Below are 27,869 nucleotides of genomic sequence, written 5' to 3' on the forward strand. Positions count from 1 at the left end.
GATTTATTACCAGCAAATTCAATCCACAGCCTACGCCCTTGACGAATCCTGTTTGTCTGAGATCAAAATGGCCACTAGCTGTGATCCAAGCAGACAGTTGCAGTTGGAGTTGTGTAGCATAGATCTTCCCCACAACATACAGGAGGGCGATTGGGCGATAGTCTTTGGGTCCGCTCTATTGCCCTTTTTAAAGATCGGCACCACAATCGCACACTTCTGGATGCTGGGGTGGAGCACTCTATAGCTATTATCGAGAACAGGAGGGTGCAGAATTCAGCTCATTCCTCTGTTTCTTTTCTCAAAATATGGCTAGTGAGACAGTCGGGGCCAGGGGCCCTAGATGAGCTGATTCGTTTCATGTTATTAAAAATGTCATCCTTGTCGAAACCTCTCTCCCATTGATCTAATGTTGGTAGTGACGGCTCTTTTATCTGGCCTTTCTTTATGCTTTATAAAGCTCACAATAATGCGAAACCCATTGGGTTTCCATGACCATGTTATCTTGTAGTGCATGTTGCGAGCAGCTCTCCTCATTGATGATTGTCCAGAACGCTCGAGAATTTTTATTGGCTAGGCTATTCATCATTGCTTCTGCGTCATGTTGTTCCACCACGCCTCTTTGTGAGATCGAGCAGTTTTTATATTTTTGGTTGTGTTCTTTCACACGTTATCTGTGTGTCTTTATTCATTTTTGTACAATGTCTAAGTTTTTTGCGTAATTCTCATTTCTTCTTCGCAATCTCTATATCATATGAGTGCTTAGGTTTAAATGCACGCTTTCGAGGACCATGTTTACTTTCCACATATTGTTTTAGTAGATGCCCATATTCTACTTTAGCACAGTTTTCCCCAACCAGGCCCACTCAATAGGCTTCTGTGATGGTTTTTGCATCGTTGTCTTTTAACCAGAGTCGGTTCCTGCTTGGATCCACGGACACCCCAAATGTCCATGCATCCTCTGGGACTCTTTCAAGTGCCACACGTGTCAATTTTACCAAGTTGTGATTGTTCTGTGTCTTAGGGACCACTTGCAGGGATACAGCACGTTGCGCCACTTTCCCTGATACGAAAAAGTAGTCGAGAATGGAATCTTGTGTAGTTCTCCTCCAAGTGTCTTGAGGAGGCATGTCTCCCATTATGTTCCCATTAAGCAAGGACATGTTCCTTATCTCCATCTCTTCACACCGTCATATTGCCAACCGCTGTTGGTGACTTAACACTAGTTTATACTCTTAACTAATCTTTATGCAATTTATATTCAGGTCACCACACACAATTATATTTGACCAAGATTTATCTGCGTTGATCTCATCAATCAGTTCCATCACTTTATCAATAAAGATTGTCGTACCCGCAGCCTTATGGTGCCAATATAGATTGACAATGTGTGTCCAATAATTTTCCTCCTTGGATTTCTCTCTCAATTCTATCACAGTTGTTTAAATATATGGTGAGATGTTCTTAGTGTCAGCAACTCGATATCCCAAGCTTTTTCTTATAAGTGTTAAGAGGCCGGCCATTGGTCAACCCTTCTGTTTTTTGATCATAGGATTCATTGTGATTACGAACTCATCAGCAATTGGGCACTCAGCAAGCCAAGTTTCTTGTAAACATATTACATAAAGACAGTCTGGCCAATTTGATGTATAATTGAACAGGTGTATGAACCCCCTAGTATTCAATGTGCCAATACGATGTAAAGTTTATCCACTTGTTTTATGGCACTAGCTGTAGTTGCTTCCACCTAGGGCTTTTGCCAGCCAATTCCAGTTATCAATTTTTGATGTTTTGTAGCCATGTTCCTTGTTGCTGCATTGGTTAAATGATTATAACCCTCCACAGTGATTTTGATCCGTTCTCCTATTCGTGCTTCTCGTAAGGGGTTGTTGGACTCGCTACATGTTGGAGTTATTTCATTGCTTCCGCACACTTGATCATCTAGTTGTGAGGATAAAGGCTCCATATGTCTTCCCTTTATCTTTTGCTTATGTGGATGATCTCGAAGTTCTTCGACGCTGTTATTTTTGTTTCGACTACAAGTGTTATAGTCAGCTTTAGTTTAAAAAATGTCAAAACCAGGCGGCAACAGCACATGAACAGCACCCAAGAGAAGATCACAAATTAACCTTCAGTCAATGTGTAATCGCACCTTGTCATTCTGTGGTTTGTCCATGAATTCAACTGTCTTAATATCATTAGATTCAATGGTTCTCAATGACGGCACATGGTGTAGCAGGCGTAGCACATTTTTCCTGTTTAGAGTCAGACAAAATAATGGACAAAATCAGTTCCAAAATTAACAAATGTCTCGCCTGTGTAGACTGCATTTTGTGCGATGCTTCAGGATTTTTTTGCTAGACTGATTGCCACTTTTCCACATTGCATTCTTTTTATCTTGGCTCTGAGCGTTTCTGTTGGGGCTCCTGGCGTATTCCAGCCCCAACAAATTAGGTGATATCTTTTGTTCAATGACCGAGTATTCTTGGGCTTGGTCAGTCCTGTTTGACCTCACACAGACCTCATGCTCTTTACTCGCCTTTGTTTCCTGTTGTTGCTCTATTAACCTTTGCATTTTCGCGTCCAACATACGAAAGCTTACCTCTAAGGCTTTCGGCGTCAGGTCCTGCAGCGCCTCCTTTGGCAAAATAAGTTTTCACACTCGTAGAGAGCTTGGTTCTAGAGCTCCACCAATCGCTGGGCCATCCGTTTGGCCTTCTTCTAATGTATCAGGTAAGCCTTGGTTCTAGAGCTCCAGCAGTCGCTGGGCCTCCGTTTGGCCTTCTTCTAATGTATCAGGTAAGCCTTGGTTCTAGAGCTCCAGCAGTCGCTGGGCCATCCGTTTGGCCTTCTTCTAATGTATCAGGTAAGCCTTGGTTCTAGAGCTCCAGCAGTCGCTGGGCCTCCGTTTGGCCTTCTTCTAATGTATCAGGTAAGCCTTGGTTCTAGAGCTCCAGCAGTCGCTGGGCCATCCGTTTGGCCTTCTTCTAATGTATCAGGTAAGCCTTGGTTCTAGAGCTCCAGCAGTCGCTGGGCCTCCGTTTGGCCTTCTTCTAATGTATCAGGTAAGCCTTGGTTCTAGAGCTCCAGCAGTCGCTGGGCCTCCGTTTGGCCTTCTTCTAATGTATCAGGTAAGCCTTGGTTCTAGAGCTCCAGCAGTCGCTGGGCCTCCGTTTGGCCTTCTTCTAATGTATCAGGTAAGCCTTGGTTCTAGAGCTCCAGCAGTCGCTGGGCCTCCGTTTGGCCTTCTTCTAATGTATCAGGTAAGCCTTGGTTCTAGAGCTCCAGCAGTCGCTGGGCCATCCGTTTGGCCTTCTTCTAATGTATCAGGTAAGCCTTGGTTCTAGAGCTCCAGCAGTCGCTGGGCCTCCGTTTGGCCTTCTTCTAATGTATCAGGTAAGCCTTGGTTCTAGAGCTCCAGCAGTCGCTGGGCCTCCGTTTGGCCTTCTTCTAATGTATCAGGTAAGCCTTGGTTCTAGAGCTCCAGCAGTCGCTGGGCCTCCGTTTGGCCTTCTTCTAATGTATCAGGTAAGCCTTGGTTCTAGAGCTCCAGCAGTCGCTGGGCCTCCGTTTGGCCTTCTTCTAATGTATCAGGTAAGCCTTGGTTCTAGAGCTCCAGCAGTCGCTGGGCCTCCGTTTGGCCTTCTTCTAATGTATCAGGTAAGCCTTGGTTCTAGAGCTCCAGCAGTCGCTGGGCCTCCGTTTGGCCTTCTTCTAATGTATCAGGTAAGCCTTGGTTCTAGAGCTCCAGCAGTCGCTGGGCCTCCGTTTGGCCTTCTTCTAATGTATCAGGTAAGCCTTGGTTCTGGAGCTCCAGCAGTCGCTGGGCCATCCGTTTGGCCTTCTTCTAATGTATCAGGTAAGCCTTGGTTCTAGAGCTCCAGCAGTCGCTGGGCCTCCGTTTGGCCTTCTTCTAATGTATCAGGTAAGCCTTGGTTCTAGAGCTCCAGCAGTCGCTGGGCCTCCGTTTGGCCTTCTTCTAATGTATCAGGTAAGCCTTGGTTCTAGAGCTCCAGCAGTCGCTGGGCCTCCGTTTGGCCTTCTTCTAATGTATCAGGTAAGCCTTGGTTCTAGAGCTCCAGCAGTCGCTGGGCCTCCGTTTGGCCTTCTTCTAATGTATCAGGTAAGCCTTGGTTCTAGAGCTCCAGCAGTCGCTGGGCCTCCGTTTGGCCTTCTTCTAATGTATCAGGTAAGCCTTGGTTCTAGAGCTCCAGCAGTCGCTGGGCCTCCGTTTGGCCTTCTTCTAATGTATCAGGTAAGCCTTGGTTCTAGAGCTCCAGCAGTCGCTGGGCCTCCGTTTGGCCTTCTTCTAATGTATCAGGTAAGCCTTGGTTCTAGAGCTCCAGCAGTCGCTGGGCCTCCGTTTGGCCTTCTTCTAATGTATCAGGTAAGCCTTGGTTCTAGAGCTCCAGCAGTCGCTGGGCCTCCGTTTGGCCTTCTTCTAATGTATCAGGTAAGCCTTGGTTCTAGAGCTCCAGCAGTCGCTGGGCCTCCGTTTGGCCTTCTTCTAATGTATCAGGTAAGCCTTGGTTCTAGAGCTCCAGCAGTCGCTGGGCCTCCGTTTGGCCTTCTTCTAATGTATCAGGTAAGCCACTTGAATCCTGTACTTTGTTTTGAGGTGGCTCCCCCTCTTATTCTTCTTCATTATCATTCATGGACACATTTATCAGGTCAATCACATCTTCACCTGCAACCACCTTCTCAATTAATTTACCAGCCGGTGTGGCTTCTTTGAAGCTTTCAGGTATATTAACCAAGCGCTCTGAGTTGAAGGCGACATTCACAGCTTTAATATTTCTTAAGAATTTTTGTGAATTGTTAGCGATACGACTCTTTCTTTAAGTTTGATTTTTAGCCTTTTTTTATCCATAGAAGTTTGGCCATTATTGCCTTCCTTTCATTTGTTTTTGTGGACTGAAATATGGAATAGTTTCCATCATTTTTCTTGTTATCTTTGGTGGTAGAGCTCACCGGGCTTTGGGATTCCCAATTATCCCCTCGGCATTTTCTGAGGTGGACGGTTTTGGAGATGCCGCCCCCTCAACGCAGTCATCTTGCATAGCTGTCTTTGTTGCCATTATCAAGGTCTGTCTTGTTTCATTGCCAGTTCCTCGAGTCTCTTGGGTATCATTCAAGTCACTACTTACTGCTTCAGAGACTTGCCGCACACTGTCCCTCTCCACTTTGTTCACTTCATTCTTAGGCACACATGTATTCATGCCTTTGTCACACCAGGTTATCTGATGCTGGCTGCTAATGGATTTACTTTGGCTGCAATGACCTGTTTCCATGGCTGCTTTCACTACTTCCCAGGGTGGGACACTATGGTTGTTTTTCAGCAAACAGAGAACTTCCCTTGCCACTTCTGCAAAGAGTTTCTTGTCTTCACTATTATCTCATCTTTGATCCATTGGAGTATTAAGTGATGAATCAATTTGTTTGTTCTCCTCCAAAAAAATTACTTTGCACTCAAGTTCGATGTTTACAAGTTTGGAGTTCTTCAGAGCTGTTAAAGTTGTCAGATCTTCGACATTTTCATTAATTTGCTCGTACATTTTTAAAAATGGAGCAACAGCTATGGTCAAAGCCGACACGATGTTGGGCTGTTGCTCTTGTAGCACGTGTTTTTTACACGTCTCTAACTTCTGCACCATGCTTGTGTTTTCTCATGCTTCCCTTGGTTAAAGTGTGTCTTGCTTTGGGAAATTTTCATTCAATAAATGACGAGTCTGATGATGACTCACTAGTAGACGACTTGTTGGGGCTCTGCCCTATTTGACGGGTCTTTGCCTCAACTGCCACCATGTTGTTCTCCTTTGAAGTTTTAGGCTTGTGGTCCTGCGGAACTGTCTTACCATGCGCCTTACCTGTCTTTGGGGCTGTTTCTTTCTTTATTGAGAGCAGTTCTTCATTGGTGACAGACTAGACTCAATTCTTCATCGTTTTTGTGCTCCTCCATACCACGTGCCCTCTGTTCCTGCAACGGCTAGTGGTGTTGGCATTGTTTCTGGCATTGTTTCTGATGTGCGTCTTTGAGTCTCTGTATATAGGTTTTCTTGTTATTTATGGCAGTGTTCATTTGCGTAAAGGTCTCGTGGCAATTTGTCCACTATCGCTAACAAGTTTCTTCTTTCTTTTCGACTCTGAATTGCACCCACTGCATCATATGCTATGTTGTCGGGACTTTTGATGGATTTTTACCTTGTTCGCGTCAATCAGGTCATTCTCCGGATAGCATTCCGGTTGTAATGTTGATTGCCTCACCTCACGTGCTGTATTCTCGTGTTCGTCACTAATATAGTCACCATCGGCGTCACCATCAGCAGTCATGCTCGCATCTGTAACTTCAAGGATGGCCTTGTTTGAAAAGAACAACACAGTATTTGTGTTCCTCATATTGCACTCAGGTCCATCCCTCACCACTTGCTCCATGTGTGTGTGTTTCAGGTATCAAGGCTCACCTTGAGTGGAGCTTTTCTCTACCACGTTCAGTAAGCTCGGGACCAACAGGGTCGAATGTGCCAAGTGTACAGGCTCCTCATTGACCGGGTCTTGTACAAACAGCACACATGTTGTCAACGCTGTTCGCACTCCCTCAACCACACGCCAAGCGAAAACGTGCAGTTGAGATATGGTCACACCATCACAGTGATGAAAAGTGCTATGTTTATCTCCACCCACACAATCCTCACAGCTGCGGGCCTGGTTCAATCTACAACGACCCCGCGCTGCGCTAAATACAATACATGAACATGATTTAGAATTGCTGGTTTTAGCCCCTGATTGTTCCTCCACCCTCACACAATTACAAGTTCCTTCCCCTTGATTATACGTTGCCCTCCCAGCAAAACGTGCAGTATCGGCATTGTGATAGTTGCTTTCTCCTCGCAACTCTTGCTAGTCGGTTCGCATGAGGTTACTGAAGCAGAACGTGCAAGAATTACAGGCTTGCTCACTGGACTGTAGAGTTTCTGCATTTGAGGATCGGACAGAAGGTCTCCCGACTCCGTCAGTCCTCTCCGTAGTTGTGATCTTGTTAATGGTTGAGGAGTCCTCAGCTTCACTCACGCAATTGCTTCTCTTCCAGGTCTGTTCTGTCACAGCTGTTGAGTCAGAACAAACGCTCCCGAGCCGCGTAGTGTTTCCAGCTCACCCAGCCCACCCAGCCCACCCAAGGAACACAAGCAAACACTCCCCGCACTCCACGACACTCCGCGCTTGTTCTTCTTCTTGCTGATAGATTTTTATCCATCAGCGGTGATTTTTGGATACCGAGGCTTAAGCCTCATTCCTCCATCTTCTCAGGTTGAGTGTGTAGTCGTGGGTTTGTATTCTTCTTGGTCTGTGTGGTCTTGTCACAGTAGGTCTGGTTTCACAGGGTCTTCGCAGTGATGGGCCGCGGGTAGCGGTCGAAGGGGTTTGCAGTGGTGGCAGTGAGTCTTCTGATCCAGTTCTTGGCAGAAGTTCTTACTCAGCTTCGCTAGATGTTCATCCAACATCTCGATGTCCAGGTCTCTGTGAAGGTCTGCTATCCTTGTGAAGATTGGAGCTCCAGATGATATCCGCAGGGCCTTGTTCTGGACTATCTGAAGACTCTTCCGGTGTCGCTCATGGCAGGTCATCCATGCTGGTGAGGCATAAGTCAGGGTTGGTCTGATGATCGCCTTGTAGACGTTGATCTTTGTCCGGAGGGGCATGGACTTGCTCTTCAGGAGTGGGTACAGCGCTGCCATCTTTCCTGTTGCCTTCTGCTGAGTATTCTCGATGTGGCTTCCGTGTAGTGGAGGGGCTTTTAAGTCTTGTAGGTGCCTCCTACTTTGCAACAGACAGTGAAAAAACACTCAACAGTGTTTAGCAGCGTTCAGCAACAGGTCAATAATCCAGGGCCACACAAGCAACACTCCCCGCACTACAGGGAGTGTTTATGGGAGTTGTTAGAAGAATGTTGCGTTCTGTAATGCAGGATTATTTGTTCTGTAATTAGAGGGAGGCTGTGTTAGATCTTTACTAGAGTTGTTAGAAGGGATATGCGTTCTGAAATGCGGGATTAGTTGTTCTGTAATTAGACGGAGGATGTGTTATGTCTTTATTGGAGTTGTTAGAAGGGTTTTGCGTTCTGAAATGCGGGATTAGTTGTTCTGTAATAAGAGGGAGGATGTTTTATATCTTTATTGGAGTTGCTAGACGGGTTTTTCATTCTGAAATATGGGATTAGTTGTTCTGTAATAAGAGGGCGGATGTATTATATCTGTATAGGAGTTGTTAGAAGGGTTTTGCGTTCTGTAACGCAGGATTATTTGTTCTGTAATAAGAGGGAGGATGTGTTATATCTTTATTGGCGTTGTTAGAAGGGTTTTGCGTTCTGTAACGCAGGATTATTTGTTCTGTAATAAGAGGGAGGATGTGTTATATATTTAGTGGAGTTGTTAGAAGGGTTTTGTGTTCTGTAATTCAGGATTAGTTGTTCTGTAATAAGAGGGAAGGCATGTTACATCTTTATTGGAGTTGTTAGCAGGGTTTTCTGTTCTGTAATTTGGGATATGTTGTTCAGTAATAAGAGGGAGGATGATACAACAAGAGATAATACATATCCTCAATGTGCTTTTTCTTTTATTTCTTCTTTTTTTCCAGCGTATCATGACCAGAGGAAAACTTATGTATTACCACTGATCATAGGTAGAGGGTTCTCCCAATATAGGCCAGCACTGTATTATCTGTTGAATGTATCCACGCCTGCAATAGCCTGGAATGTGTTGCTATTTGTGTATACGAGAAAGGGGCCTAAGTGCAAGGATGTGCATGTAGAAATAATGACAGAACTAGCTGAGCTTATTTTAAACTCATTCACGTAAGAAAGGGCCTTTATAGCACTACGTTTATCAAGTTTTAACCCTTTGTTTCTTCATTCTTTTAAGATTAACTGTTGGTAAAGCACTTGTAATCTTGCACTTATATTTTTAAAACTCATTGGATAGTTTATGTATTATTGTAATGTTTTTTGATTTACTTGATATGAAATGAAATTAAGAATGAATTGTAACTTTGTGTTTTATTGCTGTATATACTGAATGTGCTGTATCCTTTATGGATTCTTGTTCATCCGGAATAAAGAATGTACCTGCCTACCTACATATGCTCAACGAGCAGAGTAAACATTGCATGACTCAGTGGTTACCATCAATGTTAGATGCATATGGATTCACAATGGACAGTTTGGTATTTGTTTATTTATTTATTAGGTGCTTATACAATTAGCAAAACTGTTTCAAAGTGCCCCCCATTAAATTGGTACCATTACATTCAGCATTCAGGCCAACTTATTGTCCAGATTCATCCGAGAATTGTCTACCCAGTATAAATTGTACACCAAGGGCAAACCAGACAGCCGTCACAGTGCTGCTCCAGAGAAGGAGGAATACAATAGTTTGCCTTGCCAGCTCCTTTTCAGCTTCATATGTTACCCTTTCACCAGGTGGGTCTCGCTGGGTAGTGCAGGCTTGATTTGTTTCCTGCAGAGGAAAGCGCCACCCCTATGTCCCTCAATCACTCCATTGATACCCTTCAAATTCCAAGACAGTAAATTAATCAAATGAGTAATTACTACCACAAGTCAGTCCTAAAATTGGTGCAAGTGTGATGTTTAGTCACCGCATACAAACAAGTAACACACTTGCCTCTACCCCAACATAAAATGGAAGAGCTCTTTCCCACCCATACCATATTCCATTAGAGCCTTCATATTATGATTTTGAGGGCTGACTGCAGCCGACTCCAGAGAAATCCCCATTCACTGCAACAGTTGCCACACCAACAATGGAGGGCTAGCCACCAACAGTGCAGCCCAACAGCAGACAATATAACTCCCACAAGTACCACATTACCTCTACAAACATATGTTAGCAGCTACTGCCATTTAACAAAGGACAAAGTTGGCCCAAGATTGCAAAGTCTAAATTACATATATTTCTATACAAACTACAATGGAGTGTGTGTATTACAATGACTACACGCCTACCTGCAATAACAACCACTAGCAAATATTGCCCATACTTCTACCCTTCTTTACTCCCTTTTCAACATGGACTTTCCCAACATTAGCCATTCCCTGTGCCCTGTGGCAGAGACACTACCTATTCTAAAGCTGACTCAGGATCTCTACAAAAATACCGATCGCCACCCACATTGGACCTTAAGCAGGCCTGTGGCAATAGACGGTATTGTTTGTTGTTCTGAAATAGTATTTTCCTTACACCCCCAAAAGTCTGATGCAACTTCTGAATTGCTACTATGTAATCCGAGTGAAAGGATATCTCAATAGTTTCAAAATAACAGTGTTCTGTGGGGCCCTGCGACAGTGTTCTGTGGGGCCCTGCGACAGTGTTCTGTGGGGCCCTGCGACAGTGTTCTGTAGCACCCTGCCACAAGGTTTGATCTGCTCTATACACAATGATCCCTTAAGCAACTCCACCTCCAGGAAGAGTCTGGGAATAAAGGCTTGCCAACATTTCTGCAAGCCGCCTCAATCTGTTTTCTCAGCCAGGCCCAGCAGACGTAAATTATTGCCACGGGAGCTATGTTCCAAATCATCCTTTATCAATAGCTTCTGCTGTAATGTTGTCGCCAAGCTCCTTAAGCTCGGCCACATCGTGTGTGTTGGTGCTCGCTGCATTCACCACCACGGTAAGTCCTTTTCATCATTGGACGTCCACTCACACGTTTGCCCATATCTTGCTTGATTTGCACCATGTTTTGCTCCAGTCCATCCCCTTGAGTAGACAGCTATGTATTACTTTCCACTATACGTTGTTTGGGGTTCATAATGTACTAAGGTCTGACTTGATACAGTTCTCTTTGGTGGACTCCTTACCAGCTTGCGATGAATTGTCATTGTTTCTAAAGCTGTTGGCAACAGAATGCTTCTGTGTAATATTGTGAGATCTCCCGTATTGCACTTTAATTTGCACACAATGTGAACATCTGCCACCAGTTCATTGCTGCTCGTGTTGTGAATGACTGTATCTGCCCGGCCAGTCCTATATTGTCAGTAGTGCCGAAAACAGTGACTTTCCCAAAGCTTGCTGATGATTCAGGAGAAATTCAACATGGCCGCCAATAACACTGCCCCATAGAATCTAGCACAGTCCACTGTTGCAAGACATCAACTCACCACCATGTGGCCCACCTCACGTATAATAGCAACTCAGTGTAATAGGCCAGCTCCCAATTAATGGCTAAAGCAGCATTGAAGGCAATGCTCAAGTGGACAATGGGACCACCATGTCCGTGCCTGGTCAGGACCCAGAGATTGTCACCCTGTGAGCCCAAGCCATGCCCCAGTAGGTTTATCAAGCTGTAGACACCACACAGAGACCGCCATACCCATGCTGCATCAGTGCCATGGATGATGCTGGTTAACAGGGCACAAGTCGAGGGTACATGCGGATGGACGTAGTCCCCCCACTTTTTTCAGAGGGCACCTTGATGTGCTAATTTCTGGTGACACTACATTCAATTGGTATGTTATTTGTGTTCCCCCACTTTTGTTTTAGAACTTGACCCCTGCTGGGTAAGGATGGCCCTCCACCATACCAAGCACCTCACTGAAGAAGCCCTGAATGTCAGCACCCTGCTCAGCACTGCAGATGGTGAGGGATAACTGTTCTTGGCTCTATTTCCAATAACAGAGGATCATTACAGGATGTTGCTGTGCAGGAGAGGAGGATACATGCTGCTACATGGCTGCCATTTTGACCAAACCCTGTTAAAAACTGTGCAGAAGGTTTACAGTCTATAACTCTTGGGAATCTAATTCGAAAAGATATATCTATTAAAATAGCCTTAATAACGTGTCAAAATATTTGTAAATGTTCCAAAGGAGTGCAGTGCTTATATATTTAATGACAATGAGACTGGATGAAACTGAAATAAATGATACAGCAATGTATACAGTTTTGCTTAATGGTAATAATTATGTAACCTAATGTAAACACACACTTAGAGTGAAATGTGAAGATGAACAATGCGTCACACCCAGATAGAGTCACGCAGTTCAATCATGTACCACTTCTAGATAGAGCTGTGCAGATTAACCATGCATCACACTTAGAGAGAATTTCCAAGTTTAGCCATGCACCAGACCTAGATATAATTATGATAATTCCACGACAAGTGCAGGGAAGTGGAGAGACCTCCAAGTGGGAGGGAGACCCAGGTTCCCATGGAGGGCCCTATTGTAGACTAATGAGATAGATGGGAGCGTCCTAGGTTGAACCACAGAAACAGGGCATAAGAGTTGAAGAGGCAAGAGTGGTTACCAAACAGATAAACCGTGGGGCCCAGATAGCTCAAGGACACAGGAAAGAGGTCCCTCCCCCTCAAGCGGCCCAGGAAGGTAATGGCGGCTGCACACTGCTTTGCCACCTGGCATAACCTGGCGTGCAGCCGCCATCACCTTCCTGGCAGCACATGACAACTACTGACTGAAAAATCGCAGCTAGACTCAGCAAACGGTGTAAACCAAACTGAAGCTGCCAACAGCACATGAGAGCCCTCTTGTGCTTTTTTCCCGCTCAGTCCTACTACCTTACCTTACCCTCTTGCTTTTCTGATCTGTCAGATCGCCAGGGGACCACTCAGGTGGTGATAGTGCGTGGTTTAAATATCGTTTGACATAACATAACATGCAGTATGTCTTTGCGGTACACAGTACATCCTTCTCAATGCAGTCTGATAAGCTTCTCTCTAAGTTCCAACATGCAGTGTTTACAAGCCCTATGGCGCGTTGCTTCTTGGGCTAACCTTGCTTTCTTTCCTTCACCATGTGAGGTGTCAAAAAGCATGCATAGCAGCTCTCGTTTGAGCTTGCCCTCCCACATCACGCATGTGATTATACCACATGTTGTACAACTCAGGGTGGTGCACATCTGCCACGGTATCTAAAATCACCCACTAGGGCCTAATTCTAAGTCTGGAGGTCTGGAAATAAGGGTGCCGGTAGCAACATACCGGCACCCTTTCCGGACTGCTAGACTATAAGTATACCTGCAGGGGCTGTTGCTCCTGGCAGGTCTGACCTGTCGAGGGCACTGGCCCCTGCAGGCATGGTTTTCACTGAAGCACTGGCACCATTAGCAACGGTGCCAGTGCTTCTGTGTCCCCATTCCCGTAGAGTCCTGTGGGACTCCACAAGAATGGGGACTTACGCTTTCCGCTGCCTGACATCCCAGACTACCGGGACTTGTAATGTCCCAGTAGCACCGGGATACCAGGTGGTGGAACAGTGTTACGAGTTTGGCGACACCCTGCTGCTAGCACGGTAGCACAGGCAGGTTACCGCTGGACTCATAATGCAGCCCATAGTATACAACATGTCATCTATACTACACAATGCTTGAATTCTTAAACCTGCAAAGGGGAAGACAAACAGAAAAACACGCAGGAAAATCCATACATTTCATGAGGTTATAGGGATTGATAAATTGCAGCATCGTAATCAAACAGGATGCTAAGTGTACTGTTACATTACTCAATAGCTTCTTCATTTTCCTGAGAAAGTGGAACAGTATCCAGTGTTTTTCCTAACATTAGACAAGTGAACCCAGTACTGCAACGCCTTCACACAAACTGCAGACGGGGTGTGTGAAGGCATCATGAAGCAAGATACAGGCAACATATGCAAATTTATACTCAAAAGGTTTATTTAACTTAAAAGTCAGGGTTGAGTGAGGCATAACATGCTAAGGTGGGATTTCTCTACCTAAAGAAAACTAAGAATAGTCTGCATCAGGATGTCCAAATCAAGTAACTATCTGTGTCCAAAACCTACACTTGCCCTCACAACTAACTGTATACAATGTGTAGGGGTATATGCCTCAAAATGAATAGTGTTCAAAAGTTTAAAATAAAGTGTGGCACCTCTTCTAGCTCTTGGTTTACACTCAGCTCCCTCCCTGCCCAAGTTCAAAACAGTTCACAATAGACTGGGGTTCCCTTCCCCAAGAGTTCAAGTTTTCCAGCTTTACAAAACAATACAGTTCCTTGGAACACTTCCTAACTCTCTGGTTAGTAGCACTCTTTACTAGTTCACAAAACAAGTAAGTGTTTCTTGACTTCAAAATCATATAAGCAGCCGTTGCACAACACAAGCTTCTGTAAAAATACTTTCATTGACTGTCTTCACAAAGGGCCCTCGGTCTAGGCGTAGTTGTCAGACCACACGGTCTACCCATTACAGGTCATGCAACCAGTACCCCTTATTATCTGCTTTCTGTTAGCAATTGCCCATTGCTTTCTTTGAACAGTTAAACTTTCATCAATGTTACTCTTCCAACACATTGCCGTCGCCTGTTTGGCCACCTTGTGTATTCTTCTGGCTCTTGCCAATACAGGTTTCCCCTTAACCTGCAATTCTTTAACTATTTTAACTGTGTTCAACACTTGTATTCCCCTTTCATACCCTTCTTGGGTTGTCCTTGGCTTTTGCCAACACTTGCGTTTCCAAACATTCACTCTGCGGTATCTCTCACTTGCACCACCTTGTTTTCATTCCACTCCTAACTACTCATAACTTGCTTTTGCTTGCTGCAGCATTCAAAAGGATTCACAATGACTTTCAATTTGTTCTGTGTTCAAAATATCTGGCTTTTGCTTTATAAAGCATTCGATATTGCTTCTTATCACTTTCAGTTTGTTTCCTTTCCCAAAAGCACATGTTTTCACATTCCAAAAGTGCTTGTAACAATTTCCCATTCATTCAGTAAGTAAGAGTGCATAGATCAAGCTTCTGGAGCGCCCCGGTATGAGCGTTTCTCTTGTATCACTCACTCGATCCGTATGGCACTCCCATCAGCTTCTTGCCTGCTCCTTGCACTGCTGTTTGACTTCTCAGGTCTACGCTCCTCTTCTGCGGAGACCGGGGAGAGCACTGCTCGCTCTCTGGGTGTTCTGCAGCTGCTGGAGTGTCCTGGTGCCCAAAGATACTTCTGCATGCACCCAACGAAGCGGGATGGCAGAATGTCCAGACCCTCTTGTGGCAGGCCTCTGCCATGGCTTACCTCTCCCCTGCCTGGCACTGCTTTCACCGCCCTCTCCTCTCGCTCTCCAGCCAGCTTCTCTACAGCTCGTGTCAGCAACCCGCCTCTCGGTTCTTTACCCTGCTCTCCCCTTTACTGCACTGCCAGACTTATTATAGCCAGTGTCAAAGGCCAACAGGTGTGGGTCATTTCGTTTAATTGCCTGACCGTGAGGAAACCTATTAGCTGGACATGCCTGGCTTTTCCAACAATGTACTTCCATAGCCCTCTTCTTCGTCTCATTACCAAAGTGGTGTTTGGGGAGGGTTGAAAAGGAAGTGTGCATTACTCTGTGCTGTCTCCTACTCGTCTTGGTACTTGACTGATGTGTTCTGCATCAACAACATAAGGTGAATGGGGGTTTCTTTCACATATATGAGGATATGTCCTCCTAGTTTGTCTCTTCCTCATCCCAGTGTCTAGGTGATCATTTTGGGGGACATTTCGGAAGAAAGAAAAGGGAAAGGACTGACAGTAGCCTATGAAGGCTTGGGGGTTAGAATGTTCATTTTAGAAAGGGAATGGGGATACCATGTCTCAGCTAAGGACGTCCTCTCCCCACTCCCCAATTTCCCTCCACCCAGGTGATCCTCCCTCCCATATCCACCCCCAGGGTTGGGTTCCAAAAGTGATGGCCTTTCCCTGGCCACCTGAGAGGAGGATTCTGGGGAAAAAGAAGTGAGGGTGCCCTCAGGTTCCTCATAGGTAGCATACATTACAGTATATTGCCCTGGAACCGATGTTCCTGCCAGTGCCTCACAACATTTAGAACGTAGACCTGGTCTACAGTGATATAGCTGTGGTGCTGGTAAACTCACTGGTTCCTTCTAGGAGCAATCTGTCACGGCAAACACGTAATGCTTTTGTTAGCTCCCTCAAATACCCCTGAAACTCCTCCCCCAATACTTCTGCTGACCTACGAGTATAAGATATTGTGCGTGTAGCTGTGGGAGGTGTATGCATTCTTCTCCCTGTCACTATCACATGTGGGGACAAGTGGTGGTCCTTACTTGGCTGGGTTCTCAGGCTGAACAGAGCCAGAGGGAGACAATGCAGCCAATTCCTCCCTAACATAGTACAGGTAATCTATTTTTCAACAGTCCGTTCAATTGCTCCACAAGTCCATTGGCCTGAGGATGGTAAAACGAGCACAACTTGTGACGTATCACTAGTGGGAATGCAATTTACTTAAACAAATCATTAAAATAGCGGGTCCCGTTACATCACATATACTCCAGCAAGGAAGAAACTTGCATGCTACAAATGTAGCTTCTGATTTAGCATTGTGTTGTGTACAAGGACCAGCATCAATCCATCAGGAAAATGGGCAAACAACAATAAGATAATGGAAATGACTGCACCTTTTTATGTCACCTTTTTCATGTCCACATTAACATGTGGAGTTCCCGAAAGGGCCCAGTTGGATGGGGCAATGTGGCATGCAATGTCCTGGGGGGTGTGTCCTGTACTTTAGAGGTGACAAGTAGTACATCTCACCACAAATTAATTAACATATTCATGCAAGTTGGGGAAAAACCAGACCTCCTGAACAGCAGCTGCAATATGCTGCTTAGAAGTATGCACAGAGTAATGCAGTTGCTGGAGAGCAACCATGAGCAATTCCTGTGGTATTACTTCTTTATCTGTAATATTCTGTCTCCATACCCAATCAGTATGAAATTGAGCACCCCCTTATAACCCAGTGGTCTTTCTTATCCTGGGGTGCCTGGCCTTGTAGTTCAATTATTTGTGTAAGTGGTACTGTTGTATATGTTATTGTCATCTGCAGCTGTTGAATTGCTACCTCCGGATATGCAGTGACATCAGGTTCAATATGCTGCTTCTTTGGTGTCCTGTCTGCAGCCTCATTGCCGAGTGAAAGGGATCTGTGTTTTGGGTGTGGGCGGCACATTTAACAACTGCTGCTAGTGTTGGGCAGAACAATGCATACATTAAGCTTTCCAACAAGGTTGCATGCTGCTCAAGGCAACCCCCTTTTTACGCACACTCCAGAAAGCAATCAAAATATGCTTTCACTTTCATTCACTGCATGTTCACCCATTTCACACTGCTCTCCACTCCTACTGAAATGTTGTTATCCCTTGCTGGCTAAAAGCACGTGTTCACATTCTTCTGAAAGCCTCCATTCACGGGGAATCCACAACAGACATGGCAGTCTCCCTGGAGCCATACCCGCTTCAACAAGCAGGCAGGAATTCTGCAAAGACAGCACTCACAAGGGCCCCTCAGCGTACACGTTTTTGGACTGGTCACTGTAGGTGGGCACGGCCCTTCCCGGAGAGGCCGCCTGGATACTTCCACAAGTACGGGATTGATAAAATTACGTCGGGGTCACCAAATAAAAGTGAACCCCTCTTTACACACTCCAGAATAAAGATAATGTCATGATGCCTACTCCCGGGAAGCCAGTTCAGGGCCAGCATCCCCAAAAGCAGACATCATGTCCCCAGGGAGGGACCCAGCAACCCCTTATAGGGGCTCTTTGGACATGGTCCTGGCGCCTTTGGCGCCAGGCTCATAGAAGGCATCAGTCCTGGCACCATAGGCGCCAGGCTCATTATGGGAGTGCTTGGATGGACTTACCTGATGCAGACCATGCTGCCGGATCCAGACCTCTTTGAGGTCTGAAAGGGACTATTTTACCTATGGCACTATTTTACCACTCGGGCGTGGCTGAGGAAGAATACTTACCTGGAACTACTTTGGGAGCTATTTAAACCACGCCCAGACAGCAGCTCACGCTTCGCGTTGTTCTGCATCTAGCAGCTGGATGCTCACCGTGTCTGCTCCTGCATCCTGGCTCCAGCCACGCCTGCCTGCAACCTGGAACACCTGAAAAGGGAGGAAAGGAGAGAAAGGTGAAAAATTGAACTTTACCTACCTCCATCCGGAGTCCGGAACCGACGATCCTGAGAAAAGACATTATTTTTAGAAGCGCATCGCTCGCTGCAGCGCCGCGTTCCACTCACCTTCACGAGGCGCCCTCAGGCTCTTCAGCGACCATTGGCACCATCCGTCGCCTTTCAGCGCCTAAGGAGAAAAAGAGACAAAACAAAGGTGAGCGAAGGAACAGATTGAGGAAGGCCTGATTCTTCCGCCCTTAAGATGTACCTGATTTTTGTTGGGACAATCTTTCCACACCTCGGGTCGGCGCCGCTTCTTTGGTACTGCCGTACCCCAGCCCCTAAGGGGAAAAAGAGACAAAACAAAGGTGAGGGAAGGAACAGATCGAGGAAGGCCTGATTCTTCCACCTTAAGACTTACCTGATTGTTGTTGGGGCAATCTTTCCTCACCTCGGGTCGGCGCCGCTTCTTTGGCACTTCCGTACCCCGGCCCCTAAGGGGAAAAAGGCACACGCATTAGTGGGTGAAAACAAGATCACTAAGGGAACCATCCATCAAAAAGACTCACCAGAGTTACCTTCAGCAAATTCATTCCTCTACGCGGATTCTTCATCCTACATCTGAAATAGAGAAAAGGACAACGGACAATTAAGGCTTCAACTTTTGCAACTGAATACTTACGGCCTCATATCGGAAAAGTCAAGCGGAGTTGAATACTCACCGAACCCGAGATCCAGTGAAGTAACTGGAAATCAACGCACCCCTGCATCGGAAGCAGGATGGAGAGCTTGTCCTTTCAGACTCCAAGGTGAGACTCTACGGGGAATCGCGGAGGTGGTTTGAGGAGTGTGAGAGGGGGAAGGGGGGGAATCCGACACATTATCCAGCAGACAGTTAATCCCCTTTTCCATCAACAGAAGGATTCTTCTACGGGCCAGACAGGCGAGGTTTGGGGGTCCGGTCCAGTCCGTCTTCCGAGTCCTGTGCATCACCTTAGAAGAGGTCATAGCAGTCCAGAACAGATCGACGCCTCCATTGGGAATCAGGTGAGCGTTACAGAACACGAAGCCTACCTACAATTTCCCACCCGGGCGCTATGGAGACTTCCGAGACAGACCAGCTGGCCCAACTATTGGGGCAATTACGGGCTGAAGTTCATTCCGCTCGCCAGGAGACGAATTCCCTCAGGGGAGAGTTAATTGTATCTAAAGAACGAACTGATGATCTTGCCAGACAGCTATTACAAGGTCAGGCTGGTCAAACTCCTTTACCAGGTTCTGGGGGTAATTCCGCCCCAGTGGTTTCAAATAACCCTGTGCAAATGAATCTACCTGGAAATATGCCACTGGCCCCACCGGAATGTTTTGCCGGGGACCCCAAAAGGTTTGCCGTATTCATTAATCAATGCCGATTGCACTTCCGCTGTAGACCTGGGGCCTTCCCTAACGACCAAACCAAGGTCGCTTTTGTACTATCATATCTCAGCGGCTGTGCTGCGGATTGGTCAGTTCCACTGGTTACTCAAGATGACCCAATTCTTCGGAACTTTCAAGCCTTCCAGACAAGCATGGAAATACTTTTTGCGCGGCATTCTCAGGGACAGGCCCTGGACAACGAGCTTCTATCCCTACGACAGGGTAACCAGGACCTCTTAGCCTATATCGCGACCTTAAAAAGGTTAATTGTGGAGACTGGATGGCTGGAGGATAAAAGAATCACGTTATTCCATCGAGGTCTACGTGGAGAACTTAAGGATGTCCTGGCCCAGGTCGTAAATCCACCCCAAGACGGCTCTGAATATATAGACTTGGTGGTCCAATTAGATCACAGGCTTCAAAACAGAAAGGCAGATCGGTCCAAGTTTGAGACCCGGGTTTTGGTCAAAACCCATGCTAACCCAAAGGGTGCCGATGTTACTGAACCTATGCAAATTGGAGGTGTTAAAGGACCTTTAACTCAAAAAGAGCGTGAACGAAGACGGCAAATGCAATTATGCCTTTATTGTGGGGCTTCTGGACACTTTTTACGAGATTGCCCTATAAAACCATCTAAGAAGGCGGTAGGAGTCGCTGATAAGAACCTGATGGAATCTGAGTCGGGAAACGACCACGCCCGACAAGCGTAGGGCTCCGCTTGCCGAGCTTAAAAACTAACTCTCTGACCTCGCATTTCATCATGCCAATGGTCCTCGTAAATCCGAAGCAGCCTGGGCGGTTACATGCCATTAAGGCATACATCGATAGTGGGGCTATAGGAAACTATGTGTATCGTGAATTGGCTTCCAGGATCAACCTCCCTCTTTGCCCTAAAACCAGTAAGGATGTCATCACCACAGTGGATGGAACCGAAATCGCCTCTGGGCCGGTAGCACACTCCACTACTGAAGTGACATTGTTGGGTCAAGACAGACATCGGGAGTCAATTGTGTTTGATGTAATCAAGGCTCCGCAATTTCAAGTAATTCTAGGAATCCCTTGGTTGGAAACACATAATCCTCGAATTGACTGGCGAGCAAAGAGGATAACCTTTCCAAATTGTGCACAAACCTGTTATCCAAGAAATCCAAATATTGGCCTAGCTACAGTAACCCCTGTCATTTTACAAATACCGCCAGAATACCAAGAATTTCAAGACGTCTTCCAAAAGGAACAGGCCAACACTCTACCGCCTCACAGGTCGTACGATTGCCAGATCGATCTATTGCCCGGTGCACAACCCCCTTGCAGCAGGATCTATGCCCTTACAGAACCCGAGAATCTTCATTTACGACAATATCTAGATCAGTACCTAGCCAATGGTTTTATACGCCCGTCTAAGTCTCCTGCATCCTCGGCTTTATTCTTCGTGCCTAAAAAAGAAGGTGACCTCAGAACTTGTATTGACTACCGCGCATTGAACCAGATAACTGTTAAAAAACGATACCCTTTGCCTCTGATCCCTGAACTCCTTGACCAGGTGAAGGATGCATGCATATATACACCAAATTAGATCTCTGGGGGGCCTACCATCTGGTGCGAATAAAGGAAGGCGATGAATGGAAAACTGCCTTCCGCACCAAATATGGGCTATTCGAGTACCAGGTGATGCCTTTCGGATTGTGCAATGCACCGGCTGCCTTCCAATACTTCATGAACGATGTCTTTCGGGAACTCATCGACGTTTGTGTTGTCGTATATATCGATGACATTCTTGTGTACTCCTTTTCGGAATCTGATCATAGAAAACATGTCAGGGCAGTTCTCGAGAAATTGCGCCAACACAAACTATTTGCTAAACTTGAAAAATGTGTTTTCCATGCCACGAAAGTCGAGTTTCTTGGTTTCATCCTGACACCTAAAGGAGTCCGCATGGACTCACGAAAAGTGGATGCTATTCTCAAATGGCCATCGCCTAGCTCCGTGAAAGGTGTTCAAAGCATGCTTGGCTTTGCCAATTTTTATCGCAGGTTTATCCCGGAATTTTCTCGTGTGGTTCAACCCATCACTGCGCTCTTAAGGAAAAATAAATGTTTCGAATGGTCTGAAGAAGCCGAGCAGGCCTTTCAGGAACTAAAAGCTAAATTTACCTCTGCACCTGTATTGAAGCCCAGATCTCCCTTATGTCGTTGAAACTGACGCATCCAGCCTAGCCATGGGAGCTGTCCTGTCTCAAAGAGATCCCGAAACTAACCAACTGCATCCCGTTGCATTTTGGTCCAGAAAATTCTCGGCACCCGATCACTGACAAAGAACTGTTAGCCATTAAATCCGCCTTTCAAGCCTGGCGGCAGTATCTACTTGGCGCTACACATACCATCACTGTGATCACCGACCACTGGAACTTACAGTATTTAAAGACCACCAAGGCTCAGTCATCTCGACAGCTCCGTTGGGCTTTGTTTTTTGCGGAATTCAATTTTGTAATCACCTACCGTCCTGGCTGTAAGAATGGCAAAGCGAACGCTCTATCCCGAATAGGAATGGGAGAAACTGATACTAACTCAGAACCTGTACCGATAATTCCCGAACAGAGAATTTTGGGCATGACTTCTTTACAAACGCTTGAAGACATTCAAGCTAGAGTTAAACAACTCCTGAACCCTACAGACTTACAGGATTGGGTACAAAAGGGATCTGACTTTACTATAAATAATGATTTACCTTATTTCCAAGGGCGCTTATTTCTGCCACACAAGGAATTACAAGAGCTCGTTATTTCTCGTTATCATGATACACTAATAGAGGGGCACCCCGGTATTGCCAAGACGGAAGAAAAGGTGAAACGACAATTCTGGTGGCCTTCTTGGCGAAAAGATGTTAAATCATTTGTGATGTCCTGTGGTGTTTTTGCGCCCAAATTAAAGGCCAAAAGAAAAGACCAGCCGGTCTCCTTCAACCTTTAGACATTCCGCCAGCACCTTGGCACACCCTGTCATTGGATTTTATTACGGACTTACCTCCTTGTTCAGGATATAACACTATTCTTGTTATTGTGGATTTATTTTCCAAAATGGCCCACTTCATTCCATTGAAAGGTTTACCTCTAGCTTCAGTTCTAGCCAAAGAATTCCTTGAAAATATTGTTCGTTTACATGGATTCCCATCTGTACTAATCTCAGACCGGGGAAGCCAATTCATTTCCCACTTTTGGCGTAGATGTTGTCAATTGGCACAAATCGATGTAAGATTATCGACTAGTCACCACCCTCAGACCGATGGTCAAACAGAGAGGACGAATCAGACCCTTGAGCAATATTTACGGTGTATGTTGCAGCAATCTGAAAGTAACTGGAAAGACATTCTTTGGATAGCCGAATATGCATATAATAATTCGGTACACTCTGGAACTGGGCAAAGTCCGTTTTATACTTTATATGGGCATCACCCTCGAACCTCAGACCTCGACTCGCCTCAAGGCCTCGGAATGCCCGCAGTGGACCATCTGCATTCTACAATTACCCAAGCCTTCAAAGAAGCAACTACACATTTACAACAAGCCAAGAGAAAATACAAGAAGAATGCTGACCTGCATCAGAGTGAAGCACCTCAGTACCAGATTGGGGACCAAGTATGGCTGGCTACCAGGCACTTATCGCTCAAGGGACCTCAAACTTTTAATCCAAAATATCTGGGGCCTTACTCCATTACGGCCATAATCAATCCAGCGGCCGTTAAACTTGATTCACCAGCTAACATGCGAATTCACCCTGTTTTTCATGTGTCACTTTTGAAACCACTGCAACCTGGAACCAGACTAATCAAGCCTCCAGAACCCATTCAAATAGATGGAGAACCTGAATTCGAGGTGAAGAACATTTTAGATTCAAAGATGTTAAGGTCAAAACTTTTCTATCTAATCGATTGGAAGGGATACGGGCCTCAGGAGAGGTCGTGGGAACCCAGTGACCATGTCCATGCACCTCAACTAATTAAGAAATTCCACCGGATCTTCCCAAACAAACCAAAACCCCTGGAGGGAACAATCTTGGGAGGGGCCTTGGGGGAGAGTGCTGTCATGATGCCTACTCCCGGGAAGCCAGTTCAGGGCCAGCATCCCCGAAAGCAGACATCATGTCCCCAGGGAGGGACCCAGCAACCCCTTATAGGGGCTCTTTGGACATTGTCCTGGCGCCTTTGGTGCCAGGCTCATAGAAGGCATCAGTCCTGGCACCGTAGGCGAAAGGCTCATTATGGGAGTGCTTGGATGAACTTACCTGATGCAGACCATGCTGCCGGATCCAGACCTCCTTGAGGTCTGAAAGGGACTATTTTACCTATGGGACTATTTTACCACTGAGGAAGAATACTTACCTGGAACTACTTTGGGGGCTATTTAAACCATGCCCAGACAGCAGCTCACGCTTCACGTTGTTCTGCATCTAGCAGCTGGACGCTCACCGTGTCTGCTCCTGCATCCTGGCTCCAGCCACGCCCGCCTGCAACCTGGAACACCTGAAAAGGGAGGAAAGGAGAGAAAGGTGAATAATTGAACTCTACCTACCTCCATCCGGAGTCCGGAACCATCACTCCGACGATTCTGAGAAAAGACATTATTTTTAGAAGCGCATCGCTCACTGCAGCGCCGTGTTCCACTCACCTTCACGAGGCGCCCTCGGGCTCTTCAGCGACCATTGGCACCATCCGTCGCCTTTCAGCGCCTAAGGAGAAAAAGAGACAAAACAAAGGTGAGCGAAGGAACAGACTGAGGAAGGCCTGATTCTTCCACCTTAAGACTTACCTGATTTTTGTTGGGACAATCTTTCCACACCTCGGGTCGGCGCCGCTTCTTTGGTACTGCTGTAACCCGGCCCCTAAGGGGAAAAAGAGACAAAACAAAGGTGAGCGAAGGAACAGATTGAGGAAGGCCTGATTCTTCCACCTTAAGACTTACCTGATTATTGTTGGGACAATCTTTCTTCACCTCGGGTCGGCCCCGCTTCTTTGGCACTTCCGTACCCCGGCCCCTATGGGGAAAAAGACACACGCATTAGTGGGTGAAAACAAGATCACTAAGGGAACCATCCATCAAAAAGACTCACCAGAGTTACTTTCGGCGAATCCATTCCTCTACGCGGATTCTTCATCCTACATCTGAAATAGAGAAAAGGACAACGGACAATTAAGGCTTGAACTTTTGCAACTGAATACTTATGGCCTCATATCAGAAAAGTCAAGCGGAGTTGAATACTCACCAAACCCGAGATCCAGTGAAGTAACTGGAAATCAACGCGCCCCTGCACCGGAAGCAGGATGGAGAGCTCGTCCTTTCAGACTCTAAGGTGAGACTCTACGGGGAATCGCGGAGGGGGTTCGAGGAGTGTGAGAGGGGGAAGGGGGGAATCCGACACATTATCCAGCAGACAGTTAATCCCCTTTTCCATCTACAGGAGGATTCTTCTACGGGCCAGACAGGTGAAGTTTGGGGGTCCGGTCCAGTCCGTCTTCCGAGTCCTGCGCATCACCTTAGAAGAGGTCATAGCAGTCCAGAACAGATCGGCGCCTCCGTGGGAATCAGGTGAGCGTTACAGATAACCCACTAGGGAAATAGGCAAGGAGATAGCCTTGCAAGGATAACAAGGTTTATTTTTACAGCATACAAATATCAGCAATGGACTCTGCTGCTCGAGAGTGCTCTAACTCTTTCAGTTAGAAACAGGGACTTAAAAACCCCACACACATCACAATATACAGTACAAATGGGTGCCACTGATTAGAGGCACCCTACACATGAGCCTGCTCCATAGGGGATGCCAGACAGTAATTGGTTAGTTTGTTCCTGTCGGTCTGGATCCATGTGGGTCAGCTGGGCTCATTCTCATGGTGAAGGTCGGGTCACACATTAATATATTGTTCCTGTCAAAACTAAACTTGCTAACTCTGAATATTAACTCATTGTGGCAGGCACCTGGGCGGCACAGGAACTGGTGCCAGGGGGAAGGGAGGATAAGATACAGTCATGCTGACCCACACATTCAGGGCTTCATTGATACCGCAGTTCCCGCATTCAAGGTCCCCACCCAGGGTTTTGATCTTTAATTTATCCTTCCCTGTACCTCGTGTTACAAGAGATATATTTTTGTGCTTGAAGGAAATACAGCCACGCATGTTTAGATCTTCTAGGAGCCCTTGATTTGTGTCGAGACAGGCGGGTCACTTGCTTATTCGGGAATGCAAAGGTGTGGGGGTCGGGTCAGTGGTGTGGGGCTGGCTCCGGCCTGACTGGGTAGGGGTTAGAAGCCTAATGGCAGTTTTGTGGAGATGAATGGGCGCATCGCGGAGCCTGGTGTTTCTCACGCTCTTGCAGGGCGCATTCCTCTGAAAGATACTAAATATTCGCAACACTGGAGGAGCAAGGGGGAAGTGGACTTCCGTGGGAACGGGGCTCTGTGGAGTCAGTCTGTTTTGCAGGAATTATTCCTAGTGAGCAGGGAACGCGAGTAGCGTGAACCTGCAGCTTATCCCTTTTGGGCCTAATACAAAATTGAGTCATGGGCTATGGGTTTCGCATCTTCTTGTAAGTGCTACAATGCCTCTATATTTTGTCTTAGTGCGGATTACTTCCCCCTTGTATGTTATACAACCTCATATGGCTGAGAATAGAGGATCGCATACAATTCAAGTCTATGTGCCTTACTAACAAGTGTCTATATGGCAAGGCACCAGCCTATTTGAAGTCCAAACTCACCTTTTACCATCCTTCCAGGGCATTAAGATCAGAAGCTAATGGGCTCATAACGCCTCTGAAACACAAGAAGGAACTTGGTATGGGCAGAGCCTTCCCTAACCGAGCGGCCTCTAACTGGAACAAATTGCCAAAGTACCTTAGATTGGAGTCCAATCATTTGGTCTTCCGCAAAAAACTAAAAACAGAGCTTTTCAAGTAACACATGTTTAGGACCCAATGAATCAGCCAATCTGTAGTTTTATGTATTTGTCCTGTTGCTTCCTCAGGCTCTACCTTGAGCTATGTACATGTCTACATGTACGCGCCCCGATGCCTGCGGGCGGTCAGCGCTATATAAATAAATAAATAAATAAAAATAAATAAATAAATAAATATGGTGTTCGCCTTACCTGTAAGCCCTAGCAACCGATACGAACAAAGCATTTTCCCGGCTTCAGGAGACCGGAGGCGGAAGCCGGCCTACCTGACTAAGGCCTACAGAACAAGGCCATCCCCTGTCCATGCCCACTGGTCCTCATCGCCTCGTCTGGGCAGGATCCCTTCCTCACCCCTCCCAGCTGCAGGAGCAGCGTGGGTCCTACGATCGGTGCGCACTTCGAGCAGCATCAACACTGCAGGGTCAGCACAACGCATGCCCTCCACCCTACCAGTGTTCTCCAGAGGTGTGCTGCATCGTGTGCGTGGGGCCTAATTTGGCACATACTGGCCAGCACACCCTCCACTGAAGCCCTGTGAGTGCATCTCCAGCCCTACTGTGACACTGTGCCCACACGAAACGGCACACGCTCCCTAAAATGGCCACCGCCGACTCGCCAGTATTTTGTTTATCTTGGTTGCCTAGCAACTGATACGAAAGAAGCATTTTCCCAACTTCAGGAGACCGGAGGCAGAAGCCGGCCTACCTGACTAAGGCCAACAGAACAAGGCCATCCCCTGTCCGTGCTTGTCCGTGCCGGGAGGATCATAGAGAACTGCCTCTCCACCTTGGGTAAGACACCACCCCCACTAACTCTCGTTGACTACTTCTGCGGCTCTCGGCCACACTACTGTCTCGGTACCGCCACCACACATTGCTCAGTACGGCAGTGGCCATATCCTCAGTTGCAGCTCCCAGCTGAGCATATAAAAATACCTGCCTGCATTAATGACTTCCACTTGTTAATCTGTATACGTCGCTCTGGCGACAAATTGACGTACACCCTAGGCGCACATACATCCGAACCTGCAATCTTATTACTGCCATTATTTTGCACCTCTAACATAGCCTGCATGTCTAATTAGGACGCCCAACTGTATTGCCTAACTTAGACTACATACACGGCTCAGCCGCATTGCTAAACAGATTTTGTATGCACGATCGACTAGAGTTCTAACCTTGTCTATTCTATTTATTGTACCCGATTGTACCATTTGTAACCTTCGTATTGCCAGCCAGTAATGCATGTGTCCTTCTATAATGGTCATGTTACCTACTCTCTTAGTGTATAATTGAAGCCAACCTGTGCACAACGCTATGAGCCTACACTGATCTCTACTACTACAAGGCGGTCCACACCTAGCAGGCTGACCTGGTATTTGGAATGTTAATTCTTCTAATTTACTGACGTGCTGGGTGCACACAGACTGCACATTTTCCGATTTTACCTCCCATTTAGTCTGTCAAAATGCACTGTACTCCTGTTTTCTCATCACCACTGATCCCCTTCACTGCCAGTTTAATACTGCAGCCCACACATCGACCCGCACTACGCACTATAACGCACATCCTGCTCA

The sequence above is a fragment of the Ambystoma mexicanum genome, chromosome 10 (genome assembly GCF_040938575.1).
Source record: "Ambystoma mexicanum isolate Mex_15411 chromosome 10, UKY_AmexF1_1, whole genome shotgun sequence".
In the NCBI taxonomy this organism is placed as follows: Eukaryota; Metazoa; Chordata; class Amphibia; order Caudata; family Ambystomatidae; genus Ambystoma; species Ambystoma mexicanum.